The following is a 23,435-nucleotide window of genomic DNA, read 5'->3' on the forward strand; positions in this document are numbered from 1 at the left end:
TAATGTAATGAATTGGCGTCACATGCCATGCATGTTACATGTAGACATACGTACATAAAGTTAAAAGTCATGTGAATTATTAGTATTACAAAATGTTGTCAGCCACCATGTAAAACTGTTGGAAAGCTATGCTAATTCATGGGAACTTCTGGAACTGTCCATTGGAACACAGAGAAGCCAGAAAAGGGAAGCTCTGCTTTGGGAAATGATCATTGGTTATGCAAGGATCTATCCCACTCTTGTTTTCCAAGAGGAAGGATTTGACAAGTTAGTGAATTTGTCTTTTCCCTAAGCAAATCCTCCTCACCTCCAAAGCAGTCTCTCTCTCTGATATTGTCCTCATCAGGATTCAGGCTTCTTTTGTTTCAGGCACTTTGGGCAGAGATGTGGTCCCCCATGACTTGAAAGGTGTTAGTCATGAGAGTGGATGCTTAGGGCTCAGGCCACCATGTGCCAGCATGAGCACCAGATCCCAGTGAATACAGGGACTGTTGTGTGTTTATGAAATGCAGGGCCTGGGGCAGCAGGTCCCCTTGCCCATGTCTAAGTGCAGTACTAACATTGAGAATATCCGTACAATACTTGCAGAATACATCATTCTGAAATGCTCCGAGACAACTTGCCAAATTCTTGGAACTGTGATGAAATAAGTTAAACTCCTTTATCTAGTTTTAAAATTGCTTCTGTTGCCACATCTTCATATAGGTTGTTAGTTCTAAGATTTGGTTCCTGACACAAGGAAAGCAGAGCTGGATACCACCACAGCCATTCCCAGCGTATGAACCAGGCATGTGGTATCTGAAGCAAAGCTTCTGCTTCTCAGCCTTGACTGGGAGGTCAAGTTCAAGACCAGAGAGAAAGTGGAGGCTCTGCCCCCTTTACCTGTCCAGCTTTATCCTAAAAGCAGCTGATAGCCTTTGGGTAGAGGTGCAGGTACTCTGAGGAAAGGAGTCCAATGCTTTTATTCTTTTGTTTTCAGCCACGCTGCGCAGCACGCGGGATCTTAGTTCCCTGACCGGGGATCAAACCCGAGACCCCTGCAGTAGAAGCACGGGGTCCTAACCACTGGACCGCCAGGGAAGTCCCCCCCAACGTTTTTATTCTTGACAAGGGAAGGATGAGATGAGACCTGGAGCCAAGAATCGTCAGGTACTGGCTTTAAGATGTGGGGTAAAAGGGAATCAAAATCTTAAGAACAAGCAAGGAGGCAAGCTCAGGAAGCTAGAAGGAGTCAGGAAATGCCCAGCGGTGCTGACGGGGGGTGGGAGGGAAGAAGAAGAACATTCAAAGGGAAAGCCTCCAGCACTCCTGGCCCTGGAGAAGGAAAATGGCCTTGGGAGCACGTCCGTGGGATACTCCAGGCACTGAACTGAAGGTTTACCTGCAGCTGAGCCTGAGTTCATGGGCACTGAGTACATTTAGACCAAAGGAGGGCTCAGTTACTCTTATTAGGGAGGAAAAAAGGAGGAGAAATATGTCAAAATAAGTTTGCGGAATTAAAAGTCAGGTGGGGGGCTTCCCTGGTGGCGCAGTGGTTGGGAGTCCGCCTGCCGATGCAAGGGACGCGGGTTCGTGCCCCGGTCCGGGAAGATCCCACATGCCGCGGAGCGGCTGGGCCCGTGAGCCGTGGCCGCTGGGTCTGCACGTCCAGAGCCTGTGCTCCGCAGCGGGAGAGGCTACAGCAGTGAGAGGCCCGTGTAATGCAAAAAAAAAAAAAAAAGTCAGGTGGGTTGTGAGGACTTCTGAAATTAGGAGATACACTTTTTTTTCTGGATGAGAGGAACTTTTGAGATAGCCAGGGACAGAAGGGAGAAGCAAGAAACCATGAAAAGTTTTGGTGGAATTACCTAATTTGGGGTAAGAGAAAGAATCTTTCCCATCTGCTATGGACTGAATGTTTGTGTTCATATATTGAAATCTTAACCCACAAAGTGGGTTAAAGTATTAGGAGGTGGGGCCTCTAGAAGGTGTTTTGAATGGGATTACTGCCCTTATCAAAGGACCCGGCTGAGACCCCTTGCCCCTCCAGCCACAAGAAGTTACCGTGAGAAGACGGCTGTCAATGAGGAAGCAGGTCCTCACCAGACACCGAATCTGATGCCATCATAATCTTGAACTTCCCAGCCTTCAGAACTGAGAAAGAAATGTTTGTTGTTTATAAGCCACCCAGTTGAGCCTGAACAGACTAAGGCATCACCCCTGCCCCAGCCTCCAGATGCTGAGAAAACGTATCTGCAGGATGGATGGCCAGATAGGAAGCGCTCTTTGGGTAGTGTTTTTTCTTGAGAGAGGAGCCGCTTAGTAAATATTTCTCCTTTCTTTTACTCACTCTTCATTCAAGTGGGGGCCACAGCTGGGAGTTGCTGGGGACACTAAAACATCATCTGGAAAATCAACCAGATAGGGATGATGGCATTTGCCAACACTCTTCTCAGGGGGTTTGGAGTTTGATAAACCACTTGGATGGAGGAGGTATGAGCCTTGTCTCAGTCACCTCACAGAGCTTGGAACCCCAGAGTCCTGGGGGCCTCAGGGCTGTTTGATTCATCAGCTCAGCAAAGTTATCAGGCCCAGGGTCTTCCCATCTCTATACTGTGCCGCCCTTCCACGGACATCATCCTCAGGCAGGTATAGCCAGGGTGCTGCCACAGCTGCAGGTGTTACCCTTTAACACAATAATGTCCAGGAGAAGAAGAGCTTCTAGGGATGATGGAAGAACAGTCCTCCAGAGATTTCTCTTCTTATCCTCTGGGCCAATTTTGAGTCCCATACTCGTTCCAAAATCATCCCTGGCAAGAAAGTAGTATTACCTTTAGGGCAAAGGAGTACCCACCCAGGAAAGGTCCACTTCCTTAGGTACATGGATACTGGAGGAGGGTAGTTACCAGAGCAAAATCTAGGTCTGCTAGGCAGGAACAGGGAGTGGATGCTGGCTGGGTGACTCTATTTCCCGGGGCTGCCGTAACAAAACACCATAAACTGGGTGGCTTAAAACAACAGAAATACATCCTCTCACAGTACTGGAGGCCAGGAGTCTGGAGTCAAGGTGTCAGCAGGTCCATATCCCCTCTGCAGGCTCTAGGGAAGAACGCTTCCTTGCCTCTTTGAGCTTCTGGTGGTTGCCAGCAATCCTAGGAGCTCCTTGGCTCGTGGCCGCACAACTTCCATCCCTGCCTCCATCATCACGTGGCCGTCCTTGCTCTATGCGAATGTTCCTCTTCTTTCAAAGACACCAGTCATGTATTTAGGGCACACCCTAATCCTGTATGACCTCGCTTTAACTTGATTACATCTGCAAAGATCTTATTTCCAAGTAAGGTCACATTCATAGGTTCCCGGTGGACATGAATTATGGGAGACACTATTCAACCCAGTACATATGGCATATGCATCCCCCTCTGAGAGAAGACATGTCCTCTTTCAAGGGCTCTGTGAGGATTAATGAGTGGTTCAGAAATGACCATCGAGAGTGGATCTGGGGCTTCCCTGGTGGTGCAGTGGTTGAGAGTCCACCTGCCAATGCAGGGGACACGGGTTCGTGCCCTGGTCCGGGAGGATCCCACATGCCGCAGAGCGGCTGGGCCCGTGAGCCATGGCCGCTGAGCCCGCGCGTCCGGAGCCTGTGCTCCGCAACGGGAGAGGCCACAACGGTGAGAGGCCCGCGTACCGCGAAAAAAAAAAAAAAAAGAGTGGATCTGTTCAACTGCAAATGGGGTCTTCAGAGTGGCATGCAGAAACCCAGTAACCAGTGGGCCTTCTCCACCAGTTCTACCTCCAAAATAATTCTTAATGTCTCTAGATCTTTCTACCTCTACTAGTACCGTAGTCCAATCGGAAGCATGATCTCTCTCTGGGAACAGTGTAGTCACCTCCTAATTGGCTTCCAGCTTCTACTTTCCCCAGTAATCCAAGCCATTTTCCATAGCAGCCTGAGACAGTCCTTTAAATGTAAGTTGGGTTATTATCACTCCTCTTCAATGATTTCTCTAGAACTATTCTGTCCAGTATGAGAGCCACTAGCCATATGTGGCTATTGAAATTAAAATTAAATAAAAATTCAATTCCTCAGTTGTTTCAGGTGCTCGTTAGTCATGTTTGGCTAGTGGCTACCATATTGGGCCGTGTGGATATAGGACATTTCAATGATTGCAGAAAGTTCTTAGGTCTCTGTGGCTCTAGAAGATGGAGCAGCTGCTTCCGCAGAAGAACAAGTGGCGTCCAGGGCACCTGGCCAAGCTCACTTTACTGGTCTCCAAGAACTTGTGGCTTTGAAGCAGTATGGAAACATTAATTTGGGGAGCTATTGCTCTTTTTTTGGCATTTTCTCCTTTCTCTTCTCCCCACTTATGCAGGTTCTATGTTCTGTGCCTCCCACAAGGCTGGTAGCAGCACTTTCCCAAATTTTGTCCCTGTTTTCAATGGACAAAAGGGGTTTGAAGGAAAGGAGAAACCTAAATCCAATGTGGAAAATAAGTCTTGAAGGGAATTGCCCCAAATGAATCTGCCCCAAATTAAAGAGGGATTTCTTCAGATTGGAAGAGGAAAGAGAGGCCTTCCATGCCCCACATGTGGCCTAGACTAGCACGTTGGAAATGTGTGCCAGAGGGAAAGGTATTCAGGACACCAAGAGGCTGGATGTTGGGCAGAGCCCTCTGGCCTCACAAAAGATGCTGAACCACAAGCAGGTTCCAGACGTGGCAGAGGAGCCATCTGGAAGGAAGGGCCCGGGACCAGAAGAGACATCTCTCGTGGAGGCAGGTGGTATGGCAGAGGACGGAGGCACTTTGACCCTCTGAGACCCCAGAGCCCAGACAGAGGTCCTGAGAAAGGAGCCCTGAACAAAGCTGGATACCCGTCAATTTGTTGGGATGGGGCTCAGAGCTGACATCACACCGATTGATGGTATAGAGGGTGTAGGATGTGATTTTTCCCTTTTCCAGAACTGGAGCTAGAGTCCAGAGGTGCTCGAGGATCAGGGACCATACATCTCCGTCTCCCCAGACAGTCCTAGGTCATGTCTGCTGTCTCAGAATGATTTTTTTTTTTTTTTTTTTTTTTGCGGTACACGGGCCTCTCACTGTTGTGGCCTCTCCCGTAGCAGAGCACAGGCTCCGGATGCGCAGGCTCAGCGGCCATGGCTCACGGGCCCAGCCGCTCCGCGGCATGTGGGATCCTCCCGGACTGGGGCACGAACCCGCGTCCCCTGCATCGGCAGGCGGACTCTCAACCACTGCGCCACCAGGGAAGCCCTCGGAATGATTATTAATAGTGCCATCCTTCATTTTCAAAAGAGCCTTCCAACTTGGGCAATAAATTATAAGGTCACCATACCTAAGTATCTCATATTCTGAGTTCAGAAAACCCCCAGGGGTAGGACCAGCCACCTTCCCCCAGGGCCTCAGAGAGGCACCAGTTCAGTAAACCACCTTCAAAATGAGGGGAGGCCACCCACCAGAGTGGAGGAAGGGGTGCTTTACCACGTCAAATCCAAGGTTGAGGATCCTACAAGGAAGGCAGCCTGGCATTTTGTTCCCAGTTGGACACCTTACTTAGCCAGTGGATTGTTGATTTTCCCCATAAAAGCAGGAGAAAAGAGACCCAGGAAACCATGGCACAATGGGGGAACCCCCAAGAGAGGGTCAGGACCACCCTGTCTTGAGTTCTTGGTTCCAAAAAGTTAAGGAAGATGGATCCTGCTTGTGCCCACAGGCCGGAGAGCTGGCACAGGAGGTAGATGAGATTGTGTTATACCATCTTTCTCTAGACTCTTTTCCCTTGAGGACAAAGGTGTGCACGGAGGAGGAATGCAAAGAGGCAGCAGTAAAATGCAGCCACTCTTGCAAGAGACCCCCAGGGCCCAGGAGGCAAGTCCCCTTGACAGCCAGCCGTCATTCATAACATGCACATAGAGAAGGAACACAAGGTCAAGGAGGGGAGAGACAGCACCTGCCCCGGCCTCCCCCTCCTTCATCCCCAACCCTAACCACCCCCAGCGCCAGAGGGAGAAGGGCAAAAGTCAAGAGAGACCCTGCGGTCTCCCTCGTACACGCACGCGCGCGCGCACACACGCCACAAACTGTTAGAGACACGAGACAGGCAGGGCCATTGCTGAGATTCGGGACACACGAGCCTCAAAATGGACATGAGACTACAGGTTTTAAATGAACAGGGCTAAGTCTTAAGAACAAACCGAGGCTGTTCGATGACCAAAAGTGACTGAATTTGTCACGTTGAACTGAGATCTACTACTGCCAAGGGAGCAGGAGAGAGGGCTTGGGTAGAGGGTAAGTTGGAATGATTATTAGAAAACATCCCCGAACGCTGAGCCTCAGTGCGCTGCTTCCCTCGTGCTCACCTGAGTCGGTGGACCAAGCTCCACACCCATCACCTGTCACTGGGCCACATCCTGGCAGCTTCAGCTGCCTGTGATCCTTGGGTACCCGGCTCTGTCCTCTCTCTGCTCTGGGGACTACATAGGGCTTCTCAAAGGAAGCCCCCCCAAAACAAACTAGCTGCTTCAACAAGATAACTTGAAAGGTTTTCTGAGAAGTCTCGTAGTGGTAAATGTCGAGCTGCTTGGGACCCTAGGGCTTTGTCAGCTTACCCCCTTATTTATGTCCAGGGAACCTGAGTCTGGAAAGGCCAAAGCCCCTGCTCTCATGACCAAGAGGTTGGGCTTAGATATCAGACTGCAGGGTACGGATGTCTGGTCCCCGATGTCTTAATTATACAGACCGAGGTAGCTTACTCGACCTCTCTAAGGTTTGATTTTCTTGACTGTAAAATGGAAATGATAATACCAACGCCCCCCTCGAAGGCTTGCTGTGAGGAATGAGATATACAACGCGTGTGAGCCCCAGCCAAGTACCTGGCAGATAGTAAGCCATCCAACAAACCTTAGCTCTTATTACCAGCTGGGACCACAGGCTGGTCTCCTGGCTCCGCATTCAATACCCTTGTCTCATAAAGTCAAATCAACTGCTAACGAGCAGGTCAGAAAGTAAAGTTGAAAAACTTCCGAAGTCCCACTTCTTCTCAAATTATGGCAACTCCTTTAGCCAAGAGTGGAATACCCTGACCCGCTCGGTTAGAGGTTAGCCATCAAGGCCACTGCCGCATCTGGCTGTGCAGCCAGCAGAAAATGCGCAGGCCGTTCAAGCTCTTCGGCTTTTCCCACTCCAAGATGATCTGCATGACATTTGGGTCAATCAATTTAGAGATAATGATTCTTGCCGCAGAGCTGTGCATGTCCAATCACAAGAAATAGGGGTCCCCAATTGATTTTTGTGGACTGGTTTCATTTTCTCAGAGAGCTTTTCAGGTCAAACATTGGCCAGAGCTAGGGTGCTGATAGGAGGTGGCATATTTCCATCTGCTTTTGCCCAGAAATGTCTGGCTATCATTGCGCTCTGCTGAATAAAATTGAAATCATCAAACCCTTTGAGGCATTGCAAGCAGGACTTTTAATCCAGGGGGATGGGGGAGGGACCCAGAGCATCTGCCTGGAGGAGATGCACACACACACACACATACATGTGTGGGATTTTTTTTCTTTTCCAGAATAAATTTCTCACAGCAACACAGTGAGATTCAAGAACCTGGAGGGGGCGCTCTTTTCCTGTAATGTGTTTCCACCTCCACGTGTGGACTTCATTTATAGCATCTTTAAAATTAAAGTATAAGGAAGCCTAAATGATAGTTAAAGGAGTAATTAAAAATAGGAAAATGGCTTTATTTCTCTCCTAAACTGGTTGATTTATGCCTTGTTGTGTTTTTTTTGAGAACACAAAACTATTAATTTATGTGTGCAAAGAACAGTGAATGAATCCTAAAGAGCGCTGCAGCCTTTAAAGACCTGAATCATATGTTGAGCTCGTTTAAAACTTGCATAGGAAATTAAGGGAGAATAAAGCCCTTTAATTTGAAAAGTGTATCTATAGTTGCCGTCCCTAGGATATCTGCAGGGTCATTATTCAGAAAGATTAAGGAGGACTTTATTTTTTTATATGCACTATGTATTTCCCAGTTCCAGCTCACCATGGTGCATTTCAACTTATAAAGAGAAGGAGATAACATGGGGGGAGGGGAGCTTTTTATTCATTTCCCACTTAATTTCCTTGCCGCCCGGCCAGTCCCAGCTTAATGAATGTAATTGCTACCTTTGATGAAAATACTATTATCAAGATCACACATTACATTGGAAAACAGTTTTTCTTTAAACACAGCTACTGCAGTCTCTAATTATGCATGTAACAAGTGTCTCCCGAACAAAAGAGCATGTTGTCTACAATTGCTAGGAATTGGAGCAAGGCAAATTCGAACAAAGGACAGATTAGATTTGCTCCCCGCTCCACAAAGCCCATCCCTCTGATTAATTTCCTGCAAAAACTAAAACAATTCTCTTAAAAGGCACTCACCCCCTTCTCCAGAATGATCCATATGCCATTTGGGTCTTTCTATAGGGTGATAATGGCCCCTGATTTGAACTCGTGTTAGAAAATAAGAAAGGGCTTTTATGAACTTCCTCTTTCTAATGTAAATGAGCGACACAGGATCTTGAGGGATAATGAGCCCCCCAAAAAGTGACTTTTCAGTGGCTATAAAAGAGCTCACTGGTAGGGGAAAGTCTGCATTGAGCATGTTCAACCCAATTATTTTATTAGTTTCAAGAAATGAGGCATCTTTGAGAAAATACTTCCCATGCCTGAAACTGAGAGACACCAGCTTTTTCGGGGTTGAATTCCTAAAAGACGGAGAGTTTCTTGACTTACGCACAGAATTTTCAAAATGGATTCACGAGTGAACATAAAGTGCCCTTGTTAGTTTCAGTATAGCACTTTGCTATTGATTTTGGAGGCTGCATTTGGCAGGTGTTCTTCCCTTATCAAATGTGGGGCAGGAGCTAGATTATCCTATAACAAGTCAATTCTACACCCCCCAGCATTATCCAAACCCAGAAGAAAAAAGCCAAGTTAGTTTCCAACACAGTATTAGTTATGAGTATGAGGCCTAGAGTCAGACTTCCTGGATTCAAATCTCAACTCGCAACTTATTGTCTGTATGATCTGGAAAAAAAAAACAATCAGCTTTCTACATCTTTATTTTCTTAACTGTAACTTGGGGGTAGCACTTAAAGGGTAGTGAGAATTAAGTAAGATAATACTTGTGAAATGTTTGCATCAATACCTGGCACATAGTAAGCACTCAGCACATTTTACTTATTTCTATTATTATTTATTATTTGACTTGGAAGACCACAGGTGTTTAATGAAATGGATGTCCCTAAATATTGCTCACCACTTCCTTGGGTCCTGCAGCCTGGTGCCCCCAGGGAAAACGGCAGGAAAGTGGCATCTCAGATTGAATCCTATGCTCCGTCCAGGGATGAGAAGGCTGCCGGAAACCATATTAAGGAGGATATGGTTAAATCTGGAGCTCTTTTTGATAGAGTTGGCTGGTCCTTTTCAGAGGCTCATGTACCCTACCAGGATGAGTCCCAGATGTGGTCCAGGAGGAACCAGCAGAGACCAGGAAGATGAAGCATGTTGCCTCCACTACTCTTTGTGGGGAAGGATCTGGATACATAAAATGAGGAGCACCACACATGGGTCCTTGTTATCCTGGGATTCAGTAGCTGAATCCCCCAGTCACGTAGCTTCCTTAGGGCAGTTAGAGACATCATAACACGGTGTTCACTGAAAAACTGACCATCTATAAATGTGGTGCCCACCCGACGCCCCCTTCTGCTAAACTCTGGTGTCCATCTTTGCCCACCTATGCAAAACCCAAATAAATTGATTGCAAAGTATAAATTGATTGCAAGGTGAAAATGCGAATTGTGCCAAAGTTACAGGATTTCATGAAGTGAAAACGATGCTGAGGAAGCATTCAAATTCTATGCAAAGCCATTGAAAATGAGGATCTGGCCATTCTTGATTTGAAGAAAGAAAAGGGCAAAGGTGATGACACAGCAGATACTCAAAAGGGAACGAGTTGACTGCCATGGATTAACGAACACCTCTGTGAAAAGGCATGAAGCCTTTGGATAAGCCTTTGTCATTTGCAAAAATGACACCTGGTAAGACCATGCTGTGAAAATCAAGCACAAAGAATGGCTACAGAGTGAGCCGTGACACAATTTTTGGCTGAAAAATTTATACCCCCCAAATCAACATTTGATTCATTCTTTGCTCAAAGATTATGGATGGAATTATAGCCGTAGCTTAAAACACAAGATAAATTAATTTTAATAAATTGTAATACAATTTATAAGTTTTAAGACAAATTTAAGATTTAAGACAAATTCCACATCAAGTCTTTTTAGTTTTCACCATTTACTAAGAAAGGAGATCCCTGTTTAACACAGATCCATTTAAAGTGGGCCTTTTCCAGCACCAATTTTCCTAGGATGAACGGACTTTGTATACCCCAGGTGAGGTCTCAGGAGCCCCAGGACAAAAGGTGTACATTCTTTATGTTAGGGGTTCAGAGCTGCAGAGATGCATCACTTACATACCTTTGCCCAGAGTGAGTGAGGGACAAACACACACACACACACACGCGCGCGCGCACACACACACACACGCACACGCAGGAGTCATTTTCCCAGAGTTTTCACCTCCAGGTTCCAGATGGAGCCAGCCACTGCAGGTCTCTGTTATCTAGGTAGGGAGGGCTTTCCCAGTATGGGTGCCTTCCCCATGGCAAAGGACCGTTGGTTGTTGGAAAGAAATGGTCCCAGGAGGACTGGACTCAAGCTCACAGTACTGGGGCTCCAGGACTGGGACACAAGAGGGATTGAATGGCAGACAAGGAGGCAGCCCCTGGTTTGGCCTCAGGCACGTTCCAGAATCTGAGAACCGAGCTCTGCACATCTCAGCACTCTGGCCCTACCCTCATCTACCACCCCATGAGCAAGGAGAGGGGCCACCTCGGGTCTGAGAGCCAGCGCAGAGTCCAGAAATGCCCCCTAGCCACAGCAGGAATTCTGTTCTCTTATTAAGAGCCTTTTGGCCCTGGAAGCAGCCCGCCTGCCTGTTGGTCCAGGCCACAGCCCTGGGAGGGAGGCCCCATGGGCAGAGAAGCAGAAGTGGAGGTGCTGGGACTGCCCCAAGGGCACCCGTTCACTGCTGGGACCCCAGGCAGTCTGAGTGCTGGCGGAGGGCTCCCTCCAAGGCCCACACATCCATCACTCGCCCCCTCCTCCTGCCGCCTGCATCTCTGCAAATTGGCTGGAGCGATCACCCTGAGGATCCTCGACAGGGGGACAGCATTGAAGACAAGTGAGCTTTGAGGCAGCATCTCTGTCTGTTGATGGCGGCGCAAATAATCGGCCATTTCCTGGTCCACTGGTTAGCGGAATTAGCATACTGTGCGCGGGACAGCCTCCATCTGCCTCCTGCGCTCTTCATTACTGGCGGCAAGGTGGAATCGGCAGCTAACCTTTGAGTCCATGAAGGGTAATGCCCCCCACTCCTGAGAGGACACTCTCACCTAGGATGGCCCCGTCACGGGACCCTGGAACATCCTCGCCGGGCCATCCAGACCACATCCGCGTCTGGTGGAGCTGGCGTTTACGGAAGGCTTGGGGTTAAGGTGGACCCCAAGGGGAGCTCTGGGTTTGGAGTCGGGAGGCCCGGCCTCTCTCTGGCCTCATCAGTGACTCACGGGTTGTCCAGGCAGGTCCTAAAGGTCCTCTAAGCCCCAGCTCCTGGGCTCCCTCCCAGGAAGGCTTTTCCAACCCTGTCCTCACTTTCTCCAAAGTCTGGGGGAAGCAGCCACTCCCCCACCCCCACCCCACCCCCGTCAGCTAACTGGATACTCTGGCCCTGCCAGGCTGCAGCCCCAAATCTGCTCAGCCTCTCCCCTTTCCTCAGCAGGAGTAACTGGCCGTGGCTTCATCCCTGTGTTTGCTTGTGGCCACAGACTGGATTGGAGGGCAGAGACCCCGGGGGAAGGAAGAGAGACAATTTGGGAGAGGGGTCCTTCCTGCGCCCCTGAAACAGGGTCCCTGAGAGACCTTGGCCATCTGCCAGGAGCCCCCTCCTAGGTCAGCTGCGGCCATATCCTCTAAGGTGGTTGGTGCTTGTGGACGGCTGCTAAGCTGAGCTGCCTGGGGCTTACAGCCTAGGAGGGCTGAGGTCTGTGAACAGGGGATTGGACCACTGCCGGAACGCCCCAAACAATTGGTTGCAAGGTGTCATTTATAACTTTCGCTGAGTATAATTTCTGTTGTTGATTGCACAGGAAGGCTCCGTGTAGGACTGGAAGGCCAGGGAACTGGGGTCCAGCAGCGCTGGACTGGACCAGGCTGTGGAATGTGACCTTTGGCGAGGTTTTCCCCTCTCTGGGACTCAGTTTATTCATCAGTTAAATGGGCGGTTGGACCAGATAGTGGCTGAGACCTTCCACCCTTGACCTGGAGGACTCCAGAAACACTGGCGGCACTGGAAAAATTGCCAACTCAGGGCCCTTCCAGCTTCGTTTTGCGAAGTGTTAAGTTTTGGGCAGAGGAAGCTGGACCATGAGATTCAAATGCCCTGACTCAAGCGTCTCCTTCTGGAATGGGCTCAGGGCATGACTGCACAACCAGAGGCAGGGAAATGCCATCTGGCTCCCAAGTAGTGCTCTGTCCACCCTGTAGGGACCCCGAAGCCTCCCTCGATCTGGCTTGCTCCCCACAGAGAGGAGAGGAGGGGCTGGGGCCAGTCATGCAGTGGGGTGGCCTCAGCTGTGTGATCAGCTTCATTCACTCGTCCATCCATTATGGCTGCATTCACATGTCACATGCTTAGTGAGCTCCTATTTATCCCTCAAAACCCCACTCTGTTGTTGGCTTGCCCTTCCCCTTCTCCTCTTCCTGTCCCTGTAACATCATCATCACACAATCCTACCTCTATGCTGGCATGTGGAAGACTTCATCAATGGGCACTGAGTCCATAGGCCCCTGCAGGGCGGGCCCTCTGTTCCCTAGTACATGGCACAGAAGGTTCTTAACCAGTTTGCTGAATGAATGAATGAAGTGAAATGAGCAGGTGTGTTGATGAGGACATTCCAGGATGAGGGACAGTGTGGGCAAAGACCAGAGTTGGGAAACAGCCCAGTGTTCAGGGAATAATCAGTATGGGCAAGTGTGGGGGAGGGGAGAACCCATGCCCCCTTTTTCTTACTCATCTCACTGGTACTTGGGTATTTGTCTTAATACTCGTTTTACGCACTGGACTGTGAATCCCATGTGCCAATCTGCCTGTTTTCACAGGGCTTTGCCCAAGACTGAGCACATAATAGTCACTTGTATAGATGCTCATTAAATGAATTAATTAGATAAAATGGGAGGTCTAAATGGACAGTCCGGTGCTTGTATGGCAGGTCCACAAGCACCAGAGACCCAGGCCCATTACGGGATTGCCATACAAAATGCAGGATGCCCAGTTAAATTTGAATTTCAGATGAACAATAAGTAATTTTAAAATTAGAAGTATGTCCCCAATTTTGCATGAAACATACTAAACCAATCGTTCATTTTTATCTGAAATTCAAATTAAACTGGTGGTTTGTTTATTTGCTTTTTTTTGTTTTGGTTTTTCGTATCTCATTTTGTTAGTTTGGTTTTTGTTTGTGTTTGCTAATCTGGCAACCTACCCTTCCCTCTTTCCACTTTGCCATACTTATCCCTGGCTTGTATCCTCATGATGGCTTCAGAGTCACAAGATGGCTGCTGGGGCTCCAGCCTTCATGTTTATGATTTAGGAAGGCAGAAGGATGAAGCACGGAGGGACAAAGGACACCTGTCTCCCATCTGAGTCAGCTTCTTTTAAAGAGATTTCCTAACTTGAATTATGGGCTGGTTAATACATGAGTAAAAAAGAAGCAAACATGGTAAAATGTTAACAACTATTAAATCTGGGTGATGGGTGTATATGGGCGTCCATTACCCTGGTCTACCTTTCTTTCATGCCTGAAGATTTTCTTAATAAAAAGTTTGTTTCTTTTAAAGGAAAGACTTCCTATAATCCTTGCCCAATAACTTTTGCTTTCTTCTCATTGGCCAGCCCTTGCAGAAAGGAAATCTGGGAAATGTAGTCTTTGAACTGGGCAAACTGATACCTGGATATAATCCAGGTTATATCAATAAGGAATAAGGGGAGAAGGGATGTCAGGCAGGAACTTGTACCCTCTGCCCAGGGCATGATCCCTCAGCTTTCTCTGCACAGCACACAGAGAAGCAGGGGCTGCAGTGCCCAAATCTATTCTTTGGCTTCCTGTTGAAACCAGCCTCTCTGGGTCTCACTCAACCTCCTGATGGGACTTTCCACCCTTGGAATGGTGACTGAGTCCCAGCAACCCCTCGCCCAAGGGCAGGTATGGAGAGGAGCCCTGCTGAAGCCCAGACCTGTGCGTCCTGCAGCTTATCCCCCTGAGTGGCCTTTGCCAGGGTGCTGAACCCCAGGGACCCCCGAGATTGCCTCTCTAAAGAACATGCAGCCCAGCTCCTTCCCTCCCTCACTGGGAAGCGCTTACATTTCCCAAGGTAATGAGCCCACAGAGGGTGTATCCATCCCTTGTGGAAGGAAAATGCTTGAGCAGAAAGCCACCTTCTGAGCTGTTGTCCCAGGTAAGACAGCTGGGCAGTCCCCAGCTGTCAACTAACCAGGAACTAACAGTACCAGGGGTGCTGCTCAGGGTATATCACAAGCCCTTGAAGCCATGGATAGACACATGCTGTGCCGCCCTCTGCATGCTTGGAGCATAGGAGGCCTGCTGTGAAGATTTGGGGCGGGGAGGGGAGGCACTCTGGTCCATCAACTAATGAATGAACTGTGGTCTATTCATGCAACGGAATATTACCCAGCCATAAAAAGGAATGACATACTGATCCATGCTACTACATGGGTGAACCTTGGAAACATTATGCTGAATGGAAGAAGCCAGTCCCAAAGGACCACATACTGTTTGATTCCATTTACATAAATATTCCAAATGGACAAATCTACGGAGATAAAACGTGGGTTTGTGGTTGCCTAGGCCTGGAGCACTGAGGGGAAATAAGTGACTGCCAATGAGTTTGGGGTTTCTTTTGGGGTGATAAAAATGTTCTAAAATTGTAGTGATATTTGCTCGTATCCACAGATGTATTAAACCCCGCTGAATTGTAAAGTTTAAATGGGTGAATTGTATATGTGAATAATATCTCAATAAAGCTGTTTTTTGAAAACAACTCTCCGAAAACAGGAGACACTTTTGTCAACGGCCACGCCATCACAGTTAAGTTGACTCTGGCTAGGACTCAGCCCATGGTGGACGCCCAGGAAGCCAGCCTGGAAGATTCCCGGCGTGGACTGGAATTCCAGAAGCTGAGTCCAGCTGGCACGGGGTGGAGAGGAGTCCTGTCTGGCTCCCCCAGGTGGTGACCGCCTCGAGTGAATGCGCCTCCACTTACGTACATGGATCGTTTGCCTCCCCCTGTTGCCAGCGCTAGATCTATGAGCGAGACGAAAGGAGCAAAGAATAAGGGTTTAAACTCTTATCACTAAAGTGAGTCTCCCTCTACATTAAAAAACTATCCAGACCCTGTGGCAGGAATGGGCTCTGTTCTTGGGGCATAAATTTGTGTGTGTGGAAAAAAGACTTATTGGTGAATTTAGCAGTATTTTTCGTTGAACTGACAGTTGCTAACCATTACACCAGTATTTATTTGATTCTTAAAGAGTACAAAACCATGGACCACAAATAAAGAAGATGGAGTAATAGTTTGTGGCTGGGCCACTAGCTTTAAACTTGAAATGAAGTGTCCAGTTTTGAGTTACTGTGTCCAACCACCATTTGTACAGTTTGAAAAGTGGGCGCATTTTTCCAGGCTGTCAGTGAGACTGTAGTTCATTCCCATGAATGATATCGCTGAAGGAGCAGTTGTTCTGCTATGAGCACTTCACTCATGACCAGCATATATTAAATGTATTAATCTGGGCCTCCCGGCGTAATTTAGGAAGGGCCTCTATTTGACACATCCCTGTACATCCTTGTTTTATTGCTTGCTCCTGCAGGTAACAATGTCTCAAAGGTCTCACTCCTGAATGAAGTTAAAATTGCATGTCACCCAATAGCATATGCAGTTTTGTAGCTTATTTTGCTGTCAAAATTACCACCCTGCAACAACATGAGACGTTAATGGGGGACGCGGCGTGATTTACCTCGACGGCTCTGGGCCCCATGGCCAGGGAGGACTTCCCACGTCCAAGTGGCCACACGTTTGGGGAAGCTGTGGCACCTCGGCCCTTCAGCTCTGCCTTTCGTACCCTAACCATGCCACCCAACACGGCAGGCCTCTCCTGAGACGAAAGTAAGTGGTGTGTGAGACTGCCGAGTAATTGTTAAGCTTAAGTCACTAGAAAAAAAAATGTATATTTCAAGCAGGTGAGTCCTCCAGTGACAGAGAGGACTCAGCCCATTTCCCAGTGAGGCCAGTGACTGTGGTCTGTTAAGAGCCCGTCCAAGACTTTACGTGGAAATATCTAATTTTAAGGCTAAGAGGAGCAGCCCTGACTTACAATTTGACCCCATATTTTTCTGCCCTGTAAAGCCAGCATCTTTGGAATGTTTGTTATCCCTGGTAACAATAGAAGGCCACAAAGCCGGGGTGTGCCTTGTAATGAAATTATGGATTGCCCATAGGGGAAGAATGTCCGATGTAGTTTAAAACCATCTGGGAGCCTGGACCAGTGGCTGGGCTGCATTTGAACTCTCATGGGTCCTGGGTGCTTTTGCCTTTGTGTGCCCCTTCCACCATTAAAAAAAATTAATTAAAAATACTTTTAAACTATATAATATGTGTACAAATATATATTATGTATTTTGAATTGTACTTTATGACTGCATTGGTATGATGACCAACGCAGTAAAAGCTGGGCTAGATTCACGATTATATAGTCTTTACTGTTATATTATTATTTTTCCTTCTGATTTTAGAAGAAATGAAAATTAAAACACTGCTTTGGGCCCTAGGCACTGTGCCTGATGGGTATGTCAGCCCTGACCTGGGTTGCAGGATCCGAGCTTCAAATCTTTCTCCAGGAGCTTCTTGCCTTTAAGGACAGGGCAGCCTGGCCAAGGCAGCTCATTGGAGGAGCTTAGGTGAGAGGCATCCTGCTTCCCCCAGCCTGGTCCAAGTTGCTCCCCATGCTTCCCTAGGGCTCCCCACCCCTTGGCAAGGTCAGATACGCTCTCCTTCAATGGCTGTCTCCACCTCCCATTTACTTGTTTTTATTTTAAACAAATAGGCCAGAGCCACTGCTGTGGATTTTCCGGTGCATTGGAGAGCTGGGGACCGTTTGTGAGTGCAGGGGCAGAACGCTCCCCCTGCAGGCGTGGTTGGCTGTGATGATGGGAAAGGGCATTAATGATGGGCTACGATGGCTGACCCCTGACCTCATCGGCCGCAGCCCCTCTCCCCAGCCAAGTTTCTGCAGTCTGGTCAGCTGCGAGGGGTTTAAAGGGTAGCCGTTGTCCCTGGTCAGCCAGCCTACCATTAATAATGTTTTCATCCGAGACAGTGACAGACCCGTGGTAGCTGAGGAGAGTTTATTAAAGTCAGTCTATAAATAAGAATTAAAACTTTTAAAAACTGGGTTGACACAGATAGACAGATGAACAAAGTGATTGGGCAAAACAATAAATATAAGAAGGACAAGATGCTTGAAGAGCCTGGCCTGCAAAGGAAGGCCCGGCCCACCCTCTCTCCAGCCTCCCCCCAAGTTTACATTTCATGAAGCTGCTTCAGAACTGGTAGGTTTTGTGAGTCTGGGCCCTGGCTAATATTCTGTCATTTAATGCCTGGTCTCTCAGCTGAAAAAAGGATTGCAGCCACTTCTCTATGTCAGGAGCCAGTAGAACTTAAATGTCTCATGTCCTCGGCGTGCGCGCAGACGGCCTGACCCGAGCTAGGCTCCGGGCCTGCGGGCAAGTGGCAGCTGGTCCTGGCTTTGCCGGCCCAGCCCTTGTCTGGGGACTGACTGAGCAAAGGGGCCAGGGAGGCTTTGAGCTGGAAGCATGTCTTCCTGCAGCCTAGTCCCAGCTCAGAGGGCAGGTATCCCCCCTACAGCCTGCGTGTCTTTGGGGTGTCGGCACAGACCACTCTACTCCATTCCTCAGCCACGTGGCTTGACCTATGCAGGGCTTTTTAACAATCGTGATGATTTTAATGACGTACTTAAACAACTGTTTCAATTCTCTTTTGCATGTGTTGGCTCATTGGACCCTCACGAGAAGCCCAAGAAAGGCTCAGGGCAAGTTTGATAATCTCCATTTGGAAGATGTTCTGGGCACAGAGAGGCTAGGCTGGCCTGAGGTCACTCCGGACATAGGAGCAGAGCCAGGTCACTGTCCACTAACTGTGGGGAGAAGAAGTGGAGGAAGGCCGTGGGTAGGAAGCCCAGGCCCTGCTGGGAAATGGGACTTGGCCGGCGTTCCACCTGCGAGGCATGCCCGTTAGTTAGCGTTGACATGGACTCATCTTGGCCTCAGTGATAACCAGGGAGCAGCACGGTGGCCCTGCAGGGCTGTCAGGCCCCAAAGAACCTTCTGGATCATCACATTATTAGGATTTGGGTCGGTCTGGTGCTTTATTCCACATAAGGGAATGTCACTGTGTCCCCTCTTTCAGAACAATTAGACTGAAGCACCCGTGGTAGTTAATTCTCAGTTAAGGGGAATCATCAGTAAATCGGAATGCCCCGATGCAGAGGCAGGTGATAGACAAGAGGATGATTTCCCCGAAATGTTCTGCCCCCTGTTGCTTCTCATGTTGGGTCGGCCCATGACCCAGGCTCAAGCTGGGGGGTTTCAGGGGTTCCCCCAGAGACTGGGAGCTGCACACAACTCCCACCCAGAGCCACAGGTGCTGCTAGGTGTCTGGCCAGGACCTTTGTGCTCTCTTTGTGAGCCTCAGTTTCCCCCCTGTGCAGTGGGATTGATACCCAATCCTGTCTCTGAGGCTCAAACAGCTCTGAAAAGGCCTCATGAATTAGGGTCAAGGTCCAGCCAAGCCTGGGAGCTGTAGCATGATGTTAAACTGGCCCTGTTTCCTGAGAGTCTGAATGGCCCAGAGCACCAGCATTCACCTGGACTTGCCCATTTTTTGCACCCAATTTAGTAACAAACTTGGAGGCCCCAGGAACACTGGGCTGGAAAGGCCCTGGCCACTGAGGCAGGAGGCAAGAAAGGAAATGGCGTTTCCCCTCCCCTCTATGAATGACCCACATCCCCCAGAGGACTCTGCCCCCCATCTCACCCACCATGCTGAGCAGCACAGGTGTCGCCACCCAAGAGCTCAATTCTAGGAAGGAATTGGTCTCTCCAGCCCAGGGCACCCATGTGTGAGGCACAGGGAAGGCAAGGCAAGTGGGAGGGCTGCGTTTGGGGGCCTTGCCAGGAGGTGGGCAGGCCTCATTCCGGACCTCCAGGCAGCCCCTCTGCCGGGGAGCGGGTTGCTATGGATGTCATCACCACCAGCCCTGGGAGCGCTTCCTGGCCAAGAAACACACAGGTTTTGTGACTTGGTGAAGGAAACTGGAACCACAGACATACCTGTGCCCAGCAGTAGAGCCTCCCGGGGTCCACTCCCACCTCCTGCCCCCTCCCTTACCCAAATGATCCTCGTTCATGCTCACTTTCTTCACCACCTGAAATGATGTATTTTTCCCTTGTTGACTGTCTGCCTCTCCCCCTAAGGGTGTAAGTGCGTGGAGCACGAGAGACAGATGCACATTGGAGGGCCTCCCACTCAGTAACTCTGGATGAAGGCAAGAGCGGATGAGTGATGAATGTGAGGGATGCTCATGACCCGGAACGATCTTCCACAGGTGGTAAGGAGGGGACCCGGAAGCAGGATGAAACCTCAGCGGGAAAGTGAATCCCTTCCCTGAGCGAGCAGACATGCCCCCCCCACCACCATTCTTCCCAATTCAGCTCATTGGGCTGGTTTCCAGGACTCTCTAGAGAGCTTTCTGGAAGCTTCCAGAGAAGAAGTGAGCAAGATTCTTGGCCTCCTCTCTCTGATCCCAGGCTCGAAGTCTAGGGGCACAGAGACCAAGCAGATACCACTGTCAACAAGGTGTGTTCTGATGGTGGCTGTGCCTGAGGGAGGCCCCCAGGGATGGTGGCAGGAGAGATGGGTCCAGACTGGCATCTTGGGTGGACTTCACTGAATTTTCCCAGTGTTAAAATGAAAGCCCAAAAGGCATGTAGTTGGGTTTCTTTCAAAAACCGTCAACCGTATTTCAACCCTTAATCACACTGTAACTGGTGATGCCCCACAGCCTCTAAGCTTCTGACACTCTGTCCCTGTGACTCACCATGGCCTCCCTCTCGGAGCTAGAACTCACCATGGTTTCACCCACATCATAGGGATAAATGTACTCCTTTCACTTCTTCCCAGCATCTGATTCCCTTGGTGACATTTTAATCAGTTCGAACTGGAGAAAAGCCTCCCTTAATCACCCTCTGAAAATCTTTAATTGTTAAAATTCTTTTTTTTTTTTCTGCTTAAAGTTTCATTATTTTTAACAAATCCAATTTTACGGGCACTACATCCTTAATGTGACCTAATTAAAGGGGATGTTTTGGTAAAGAAGCCGTGGGCTGCTCCATTCAGGAATTTTCGCCTTCCCACGGAAGGGGCTGCCATAAGGATTTCCAGGGATTCTTACATCATTACACACCATAATTATGCGTACTTTTACTGGGGGCTGTGAAAATGCTGTGTTTCAAATAATTAAATTAAGCACAACCAGAACTGCGCCGAGAAGATACAAACCTTACATGAAAGCAACAAAACTGGCTTCAGAGCACGTCTTCAGAGCCACCTTTATCAGGCCGCAGCCAACGCCCTCCTTTCACTGTCTTCCGAGAAGCAGCAAGGAAATTCACCTGCTTGTCTCCGGATAGGTGGGTCAGGGTCAGGAAACCTGCATTTGAGTCCTGGCTCTGCTTCTTCGCCAGAAGTGTGATCTTGGATGAGCCATTTTTCTCCCGAGCTTTGGTTTCCTTATCTGTAAAATGGGGATGATAATAACAGTACAAGTCTCCCAGGTTAGCGGTGAGGATCAAGTGGGGTGATGGAAGTAAACCTGATTTATACAAATTAGAAGGGCCAGAAACGCTGCTCAGAGCCCCAGCTTCCCATGAGGACGAATGGGAGGAAGTGAAGGCCTGGTGTCCCCCGGCCAAGCCAAGGTCTTCCACCTCAGGCCTTTGTCTGCCCTCCACTGGGACACCCCAACACGCCCCCTACCGTCTCAGGAGGCCCACCGTTCCAGGGCCCCAAGGTCAAACGTCTTAACGTCTCTACTTCTACTCCCTGTTTTCATTCTCCTTGCTGATGACTGGAGACCTGTGAAATGAGTATTTCAGAAAAGCCCAATGCACGGGGCATGGAGCCACGCCTGCACAGTCAGGCTTCTTTGCTTTTACTTAAAATCTGATCACATGATGGGTGACTCCCTGAAATCAACCACGAATGTTTTTGGTGAAACCTTTTATAAAATAATCACAGAATAAGGCTTCAATATATATTTCTTAAATGAACAGATGGACCAGAGCCATTTTAAAAAATAAACAGCTTGGGGGTATAAATAGAGATTTGGTTGGAACATCTTAAACTGCTAATGCTATGAATGTCTTCTTACTGCTTAAATCTGAGCCTGGCCTTTATCTGAGCAAGAAGCCAGGTGCTCATGTTCCACGTCGCAAGCAATCCAGTGCCCAAGTGTGGACTCCGGTCAGCAGCCTGGTTCTCAACGTGCTATGGAATCCTCGGCCCATGTGGATTTATCGGTGGCCTTGGACATCATAGACCCATTTGGGGTTTAAATATACATGTGTGTATTTACAGGGCCATTGTCCTTAAAGGAAGGGGGAACTGCAGATAGACCATGGGCATCTTCCCCATCACAGAGTGCCCACTCACCTGCCACCTGGAGTTGCTCTGGGGCTGTGGTCCCCTCGCCATCATTTGCAGATTCTACATACCTTTACCTTCCCCCTGCTGTGCGTGCCCCTTGATTACTCTTTGACGTGAATAATGATAACCTTTGTTTGGAGAATGACATGACTTACTGGTGACCACTTCAGATGTAACTCCACGGGCCTGAGGGCCACCAGAGACATAAAGGGAACGTAGACCATCGTCAGACTGGACGCTGGGTAGCGGGCAGTTTACAGCAAGGCTGTTATGGAAATACAACCGTAGCCTAACGAAAGAAACCTAGAAGCTGAAAGCAAGAAGTTACTTCTCCCAGCAGAAAGGAGATTGCCAGCAGGAAGGACTGGGCGTTTCTGCTGAGGGGCTGTGCTGCCCCGGCTGCTTCCCTTGGCCGGTGGGCGCCATCGTCAGGCCTCTTCGCTCCAGAAGCTTCCGCATTGCCGGCTCCCTCAAGACAAAAGGCGCTATGGCAACTGTTGCGATGAATCATTCCTGACATCTAAAGGTTTTGCTGCTGAGGTCATCTGGCAGGTGGCAAAGCACACAGGTCCCAGGGACAGCACTGCTCCTTCCTACCTGGGGAGCCTGGGAGCATCACTGGCCTCTTAGAACCTCAGTGCCATTATCTCTAAAATGGGACCAGAGATAATGAATATCATAGTAGTGATATTTTTAAATTAAATAATTAATTAGTTGTATTTTTGGCCGCGTTGCGTCTTCGCTGCTGTGTGCTGGCTTTCTCTAGTTGTGGCGAGCAGGGGCTACTCTTTGATGCGGTGCGAGGGCTTCTCATCACGGTGGCTTCTCTTGTTGCAGAGCACGGGCTCTAGGCATGCAAGCTTCAGTAGTTGTGGCACGCGGGCCCAGTAGTTGTGGCTCGCGGGCTCTAGAGCGCAGGCTCAGTAGTTGTGGTGCACGGGCTTAGTTGTTCCGCGAAATGCGGGATCTTCCTGGCCCGGGGCTCAAGCCCATGTCCCCTGCATTGGCAGGCGGATTCTTCACCACTGCATCACCAGGGAAGCCCCATAGTAGTAATTTTGTCATAGGGTCATCATAAAGATTAAAAGGGATCATCCATGTAAATTACCCAGCAAATACAGTGTTCAATATAGTTTGTTGTTTCTGTTCTTAAGTACTTTCACTGGTGTTAATCATCTTTTATCCTCATGGTAACGTTGTGAGTTTGTGATTATTATGACAATTTTACTGATGAGGAATTTCGGGTTCCAAGAAGTCCCTTGACTAACTTGTGCTCACTGAGCCAGCAGGGGGTGGGGCTGGCGTGGCCCCAGTGTTCCCTGCACTAGCAGATGCTTTGGCCCTCCAATGTGCATCAGAAGTTCATTTTCCTCAGCAAGCCATTCCCAGAACCGAACAAACCACTCAGTGGGACCATTTAGATCAGTGCTGTCAATATTTTGGACACTGTCACGTAATTAAAATTAAGTCAAGTTAAAAA

General features: G+C 48.8%; 1 protein-coding gene and 1 long non-coding RNA gene across 4 annotated transcripts in view; both read left to right on the forward strand.

The window, feature by feature from the left end:
* Window positions 1-23,435, forward strand: part of PSTK (phosphoseryl-tRNA kinase) — a 329,297-nt gene that overhangs the window by 73,139 nt on the left and 232,723 nt on the right. The gene's annotated exons all lie outside the window — the stretch shown is intronic.
* Window positions 794-23,435, forward strand: part of LOC117199900 (uncharacterized) — a 25,520-nt gene continuing 2,878 nt past the window's right edge. Inside the window, exons 1-4 of one of the 3 annotated variants that reach the window (XR_007471222.1) lie at window positions 794-1,149; window positions 16,044-16,339; window positions 16,966-19,859; window positions 21,887-23,435. The exon at window positions 21,887-23,435 is cut by the window's right edge and continues 2,878 nt beyond it. This is a non-coding gene — a long non-coding RNA (uncharacterized LOC117199900). Of the gene's footprint in view, window positions 1,150-16,043; window positions 16,340-16,965; window positions 19,860-21,886 lie in introns of those variants that run through there. The other 2 variants (XR_007471220.1, XR_007471221.1) reach the window with 2 other exon arrangements.

The sequence above is a fragment of the Orcinus orca genome, chromosome 14 (assembly GCF_937001465.1).
Source record: "Orcinus orca chromosome 14, mOrcOrc1.1, whole genome shotgun sequence".
In the NCBI taxonomy this organism is placed as follows: Eukaryota; Metazoa; Chordata; class Mammalia; order Artiodactyla; family Delphinidae; genus Orcinus; species Orcinus orca.